At 35.0% G+C, this 8,541-nt stretch overlaps 1 protein-coding gene across 1 annotated transcript in view; it reads right to left on the reverse strand.

Moving 5' to 3' along the window:
- LOC136849172 (antigen WC1.1-like) overlaps positions 1-8,541 on the reverse strand; it is an 89,146-nt gene that overhangs the window by 62,091 nt on the left and 18,514 nt on the right. The gene's annotated exons all lie outside the window — the stretch shown is intronic.

Raw genomic sequence — 8,541 nt, forward strand, 5'->3', positions numbered from 1 at the left:
TAACCCTAGGGAATTTTTCCCTTCCATTTGTTCATTCGCGGAGAGTCGGTGGGTCACGGTGTGTTTAACAGCAAACATTTAGTGTCTTTCTGTTAACTTGAGATTACACAGAATGATTGCCAGACGGTCAACAAAATGAAACTGTGGGAAAATCAGTAACTTAATAAATAAAGAACTTCACCCTACGCCTGAAGTGCATATAATACAATGAAGTGAATAACCCGATGTTTCTGTTCTTAAATGCAGGGGTCGATGGCACGCTTAACCAAATGCCCTTATTTAGCCCAGGCATGACAGCAACAAACATATCATCTATCTGTATAGTACATACTCGGGAGATCGGAAATACTCTACTGTCAAAATGTGGAAATTTCTCCATAACTCTGCTTTCCAAGATTACAGTACAGGGTGAGAGTGGGATTTAATCCTCTAAGAAGCAATTGACTCACCTCTTGAAAGAAGAGGCCTATGGTGAGTCAGACTGCTTAATAGTAAATATATTGACCAACTGAAAGCGAAGATTGAAAAACTGATTGCATATGAGACAGGTGGTGCCAAGGTTTAGCTGGGAGATAAGAAATCTTTACTTGGAATCACGGTCTGGATCGCGCTCAGAATAGGCAATTCTCTGTGAAGGACGGGACTCGACCTACTTCAGTATGTCAACCTAAACGGGGAGAATAAGATGTAGTCCACAGCATGGGTCTAGAATGGCCTCAGGGGCTTTTAGAACACCCACAGTCTTTATGCAGACTGCATCAAACTTTCTTTGGAACTTAGAAGCGAGGAGCTTGGGTATCTAACTAAAAAGTTCCCTCAAGAACTCAACCTCCAAGATTCTTGTAATTATAACTGTTTCAGATGTGAATTATCTCTCTGTTTCACTATGGTCTGTTCCTGAATCCTCTTGCTGCTCTTAATTTCTTTTATTAAGAAATACCACTCAGAAACTGAATTACAAAAATATCCTCCAAACATGATTACAATACACATTTCAGTCAATATTAATTTTATGCTGATGGCTCAGAATCAGAAAATGTAATGGGGTGTCCTGTTTTATACAGTCAGAACATACTGTACTCAGCCAGACTACTTCCTGCATCCATTTTCGTTGATGAACTGCCAGTTTAGGCCAAGTTTCGCGGCTTGCAACTAAACCTAAGGATGAAGCATTTGTAATTTATTCCAATTCTAAGAGTGCTCTGTATTCTAAGTCATTTGAATACCTTACATCCTTTTATCATTAATTCCAGCTCATGTTTGCATCTTTGGGAATAAGAAGGCAGACAAAAAGGGTAAGAATTTTAGAACTGTCTAAAAGGTCAACATCAAGATGGCCCCCAACTATGATATGGGACGACGAGCACGGTCATATATTATATGGAGGTATCAGGAGAGAGTTCCTCCCCCCTCCCTCCTCTTTTGGTCACCTCGGGTATCTAACCCGGGCATCTTGATCCTTTTCCTGCTAATCAGATAGGCGGATGCAGGAGGTTATAACAAGACCCCTGATTGGACATACATAAATTGTTAAACTGACCTAGATATTTTAACCAGTAGCAGAGATAACTCAAAGGTAAATTACTGGCGCATATCCTAGAAGAAGAGTAAAACTCTCTCTCTCTCTCTCTCTCTCTGTTAAACAGCTAGAGTTTCTTATGGAAGTCGTCCTTCAAACTCGATCTAGGCCATGCATGGGCAACTCATGCTTGCAAGCCAAAGGCTGTCCTCAATTGTATTTTAATACAATATAAACAATCGTAATAATATACCTTTTGAAAAAATATTATAGGCCTTATTTCAGTCGTGTTGGCGCTTAATAGCTCTTACCGCATACCACTATTTTAGTACATCGGTTATGTTAAGAGAAGCGAAAAAATATGGTATTTGAAAGTAAAACCTCCTTAAATGCCTTTTTCTCTGGGAGAGGGGTTACAAACATGCAAACGTTTCTGCTTTATCAAGTGACTCCAGTATACGATCAGAATCCCATGGGCCTGTGGTCTTTTAAGATTTTCGGAAACCTATAAAAAATATGACGTTTTAATCCCATGATGTGTGGGAAGTATTGTTTACTGACATTTTAGCAGAGTTTGTTTGTTTCTTAATTTGAGTATTATCATGATAAATTAAACCTGTTCAAGATACTGTCAAGAAATGTTCACTATATTGTAAAAATCTTTGTGTTTTTACAAAAAATATATCTTACATATGTTAACAAAATCATTTCAATAATTTTTAGCATAATTCCTCAAAGCACACATTAATTTTCTGAAAATATACAGACACTAGTAGCTCTATATCAGCAGTCTGGCATATACTTTGATGCATACAATTATTACAAAAAAAGTATCATACGGCCGAGGTTACTTGTTAAAAAGTTGTCATGCCTGATCTAGACCCATTATCTTTTCCTGTTCTTTGGGCTATGGCATATTTGGAAACGAAAATTAACTCAGTTTATAAAGTTCATGGAACACCACCTGAAGGCTTGCCGTCTGATACTGAAGTTCTTGACACATATTGCCAGTACAGGTAGTGGGCACAAGATAGGATCTTTTTTTTTTTTTTGGTATCGCTCTGCTATCTAGGGTTACCTGACAACATGAAGCGCATGAAATAGCGTTATTCATATTCATAACGCACTTATTATGGGAATTATGCAGTAATTTTTCCTCGAGTAAAATCACATCTGATACTTCTTTAAGGCCGTCTTCCATAGCCGTGTACTGTTAATATCCACCACATACATATTTTGACAGTCAATTTTACACTTGACCTTGAAAAACTGACCGACATTAACAACATCTGACCTTTGTTTACATGAATGGCCTTGAATATATTTAATTTACTTGAGTGGCCTTTTTTTTAAAATTATTTAATGATCTACTCAGTATGTGGGCTTGGTTCTATGCAAGACTTTGAATGTAACGGAATAACTTTAAATTTCGAGTGGAACAAAGGCTATGCGTGTTATTGCTATTACCTCGTGACTAATCTTTCGTTAACATTTTCCACTTTGATCTTGAGAAGGACTGAACCAAATCAAACCAGAACTTGCAGGAATAGACTTTAAAAGGTCCTTCCTAAGTGCTGTTACTTTATAGTAAATTTTTGTTAACAACCTTGACCCTAAATGAATAAACTTAACTTTGTAAAAGTGCCTTGGATTAGATTAAACTGCTGTTCTTGACCTGGGAATTCTGAGTCATTTAACAAATACACCCTTTAAGACTTCAAATTATATATCCCGGAAAAACGAACCGGACATTAGAAAAATTGACTGTCATCTCTTAATGGAATAAAAAAAAAATGGATTCTCTCATTTAGTGTATATGATGCTAAAGTGGGCCCAACCAAAAGAGATTTTATCTTCAAGAAATTTGAGGCTGCATTTTGGAGTTGCTGCTACCTGCAGGGATACTCATAACATTGAAAGCCTTGAAATTCAGTGGCTACCTTTGTTTTCTCTGAAATACCCTTTGAGTTAAGTCCGACTCTTTTCCTTCTTTCCTTTTTAATTTCTCTATTCTTGAGTCCACCTGGGGGCGTCTTTGCGCTAAATAATAAGACACACTTCCAAACTTTCCCCCAGGATGCAGAAATAATGCCAAATACGGGGATGAAAATAAATAATGGGCATACGGCACAGGAATGCAGCAACCCAAATGAACAAGACGCCTTGACGTAAAAACCCTCTCTCTCTCTCTCTCTCTCTCTCTCTCTTATCATGCTTGTCATCTCTAAAACACGTCAGATGAAATAAATATTGTGGAGGACGCCTTTTCATTTTGAAACTAATATGTTTCATTCGTGAATGATTCTACAGTTTGTTTATATATATATATATATATATATATATATATATATATATATATATATTATATATATATATATATATATACATATATATATATATATATATATATATATATATATATATATATATATATATATATATATTAAAAAAAAAAGCCTTGATATATACATTATAATATATATATATATATATATATATATATATATATATATATATATATATATATTATATATATATATATATATCACTTTTTTTAATGCAGCTGCTAGTCCTATGGCCTTCTGTAACAAAGCAACCACCCACCACAGGCGACTAACCGCTAAATGCGTTATTCACTGTCGAATGCCACATACAATAAGGTTTTCGGGAAATGGGCCCAAAGAGGTTGCCCTTCCTGGGATCGAATCCGTGTCTCCCTGTGGTGAGGCCAGAGCGTTAACTACTGAAAAGCACAATGAGTGCAAGGAACTTGTAATTATACGTGTGACCACCTGAAATGGCATTGACTCTCGGTACATAAGCTATAAGTTATAAACGCCGATGGGGCACAAAGGGGCTGCGCGAGCAACCCCATCCCAAGTGAACTTGTTGAAAACCGGAAAGGTAGCACCTCCTAGCGCCATCCTGTTCGCCGTGAAAAGGGTGTATGGTATATATATATATATATATATATATATATATATATATATATATATATATATATATATATATATAGTCAAACATCATTTAATATTGTTTAATATCGAATTCATTATGCTTAGAAACAGCTTATGTCCAAGGGAAATTACAAATGATAAGCGCATCTGCCGGACACAGGATTCGAACATGGGCCTTTGGGTCAGACAGAGCAATAAACAGTCGCCGTTGTTCATTATATACAAAAAAAAAAAGTTGCTCATGTGTGACAAAAATTCATATGTACATATATACATATAATGCATATATATTTACATATAATACATATATATTTATATATATACACATATGTATATACTAGCTGACCAACCCGGCGCTGCCCAGGAAAACTCTGAATGACAGTCTATGGATAGGGGAGGGAAGGGGAGGGAAGAGGGAAGAGGAGGGGATGGAGGAGGGGAGGGGAGGGGAGAGTGAAGGGGAGGGAAAGGGAAAGAGGAAGGGAGGGAGGGGAGGAGGAAAGGAAAGGGGGAGGGGAGGGAAGAGAAGGGAAGAGAAAAGGGGAATTTGGAGGGGAAGGGGGAGGGGAGGGTGAGGGGAAGATAGAGGGGGAGGGAATGGGGAGGAGAAGTTATGTTCCTCTTTCAGAAGAGAATAAAAGGCATCTCCACTGAACAAAGACAATAAATAAAAAATATTGTACTTCTACAATTTGCACTCTGGTGTGTCTGTGTGTTTGTGTGTGCGTTGGAGGGGAGGTCTGTCTCTAGTGTAACAACAGTTGAACCTACCAGCCTTACAGTCGACGCATTTTAAGAATATCACTCGGCCACGCCCACATCCTCCCTACCACACCCCACCACCCCAGCCTAACCTCCTCCCCTCTTTCAAAATACTACTCATACGGCTGGCAGTGCTGTCCTTATCGTGAGCCGGAGTTGGACTGGGATGAGCGAGCTGCAGCGATCATTGACCCAGAGAGAGAGAGAGAGAGAGAGAGAGAGAGAGAGAGAGAGAGAGAGAGAGAATTACTATTTGTGTTGTTGTGAAGAGGAAACTTTCAAAATTATGTTGATAGTACAGTTGTACAAAAATAAGTCCCATTTTACAGGTTCTAGAGCCTCTTTTAGATACTGAATGAACAACCTTGTGATGTTATCAGTGTCATAGCCAAGCAGCAACTGATATCGTTGAAGAGTGAGGTACAATAATATCATGCATTATTGTCATTTAAATCGAATTTATAACATGTACACAATCGTGACGCTATGAAGTAGTCACTATAAAGAATTCAGATTTATTGCTGTAGGTGGAGCGTCAAGAGAAAAATGAGAATTAACCCAGTAACGCTGAAGGAAAAGGCGACGTTAAAACGAAAATTTCATTTGTTTTGTCTGTGTTTGTATGTCTGTCAGGGGGTAGGGGTTTGACTTTGAGTTAAAAACCTTTCTGGAGTGACAGAGTCCGTGTGCAAAATTTTGTCTGGGTCTGTCAAGCAGTTCTATAGTGGACAAACAAATATACAAACATTTTTCTATAGTGGACAAACAAATATACAAACATTCACTTTATATATATATATATATATATATATATATATATATATATATATATATATATATATATATATATATATATATATATATATATATATATATATATATATGAGTTTCTTTCCTGGGATCTCTGGAAAATTGTTCTTTCTTTCTGGGCTTAAATCTAGGGATTCTTCATCACTGATTTGCACGAAAACCGTCCTAGAAATAAACCTACGCAAATAAAATAAAAAGGAATTTAAAGAGGAAATTAAATACAAGTCGTAGAGAGTGATGACTCAGACTCTGCTTAAAGGACAATTGAAGTCAAAATATAATCCAAAAAAAATCAACATTGAATCATATAAAGCAAAATAAATAGAATATTACCATAAGCATTAATTCATGAATTCTTTCATGAATGCTTTTTATATTTTATTCTAGCCTTTATCAATATATTTCCTAAGTTAATCTTTAGTTATAAAACTTTATTTTTCTTTAAATCTATTCATTTTCATATCCCTTAGTTACGTTAAGCTGAGGAATGCCTATATAAAAACTTTAAGACAACTAGATGACGACGATGAGAGAGAGAGAGAGAGAGAGAGAGAGAGAGAGAGAGAGAGAGAGAGAGAGAGAGAGAGAGAGAGAGAGAGAAGTCAAGATCTCATAGGCCTTTTGAAATATCTGCACTGCAGAAAGCAATAACGGTGAGAGTGAGTTTCCAGGACAAACAATTAAGTCTACCTTCGTGAAGTCAGGTAAAAAGATGTTGTCAAGAATGTTTGAATCGAGTCAAGAGGAGGCATGACCAATTAGCAGCAAATACCATTCATTCACAAATAAAAACCCAGGTAGCAACAGACGAGGTCTTGAGAACGTAGAAAGGCTGTTGAATACAAACAAAGTAGGAAAGAGTTTGAAGAGCCTGAGGCAACATGAGAATAAGCAGGTATTTCCCGAAACTATTCCAGTCCATCTTTCCCATCCCTCGAAGCCCAGTGGTAATTTTCTGTCGCTGTTGTTTCTTGCTTAAATACACGGCTCGCTGGCCGCAGCACAGACTTTGTGCATGTTCAAGAGTTATATCATGAACCATTGTGTGTGTGTGTGTGTGTGTGCGTGCTAGTAAATGGTTCAATAATTTTTTTAGGGATCATTCAAGAGTTTTCTTTACGTTCTTGTAGAGAATGTAGATATTACATATATATATATATATATATATATATATATATATATATATATATATATATATATATATATATATATATATATATATATATATATATATATATCTTGTTGCTTCCACAATCTACTGACATAACTTTAAACATCTCCGCTACTTTTTCCAGCTTTTTCTTGACGGAGGAATAAACAAAACTGCTCCATACTGCTATGTTTATTCATTCTTGTGCCAAAAGCTGTTTAAACCACCAAATCATGGTATTTTTGGGGGCTAATCTAGATTTGCAATGGAACTAAATTGCCAAATATAGCAGACTACAGCTAGAAATTCTCGAAAACAAGAATCGAAAAAGAAAATAAAAAACAAAAAAATGTAAAAATTCATCGGCAGGTTCAGCCAAACATAATAAAAAAAAAAAAAACTTTACCATACAATCAAAACTTACACCCAAAGGGAACTTTGATAAAGCTTCGACATTCATCAGTTAAATAATTCCCTTTAGGTGTAAATTATTCAAAAAGTATGGTGATTCGTTACTAAGCGACATATACGGATTAATATTTGTGATATATATATATATATATATATATATATATACATATATATATATATATATATATATATATATATATATATATATATATATATATATATATATATATATATATATATATATATATATATATGTGTGTGTGTGTGTGTGTGTGTGTGTGTGTGTATACACATATATATATAATATATAGCCTATATATATATATATATATATATATATATATATATATATATATATATATATATATATATATATATATATGTGTGTGTGTGTGTGTGTGTGTGTTTGTGTGTATATATATATATTCTTTACTTATTTATTTTGGTCACTCAGGAATTCTCGGAAAATCAGAATATTGCCAAGAATCTGCTACACCACGAACGAAATATGTCGGGTTAGCATACAACGTTAGTAGTTCAATGTTACCTGATACGGGATGTCCAGGAATCCCGGAAAATTTCCAGATTTGTCCCAGAATTCCTGGATGCCGAGGAGCCCCAAAACGGGCAACCCATAAAATATATATACATATATACAATATATATATATATATATATATATATATATATATATATATATATATATATATATATATATATATATATATATATATATATATATATATATATATATATATATATATATATATATATATATATATATATGCATATGTATTTCTATATATATGTCTGTTTGCCATATTCATTACATTTTTGTGTAAACAAAAATGTAATGAATACGGGGACATACAGAATACATCCCCCATCCCCCCTCTCTCTCTCTCTCTCTCTCTCTCTCTCTCTCTCTCTCT

The sequence above is a fragment of the Macrobrachium rosenbergii genome, chromosome 20, assembly GCF_040412425.1.
Source record: "Macrobrachium rosenbergii isolate ZJJX-2024 chromosome 20, ASM4041242v1, whole genome shotgun sequence".
Taxonomy (NCBI): Eukaryota; Metazoa; Arthropoda; class Malacostraca; order Decapoda; family Palaemonidae; genus Macrobrachium; species Macrobrachium rosenbergii.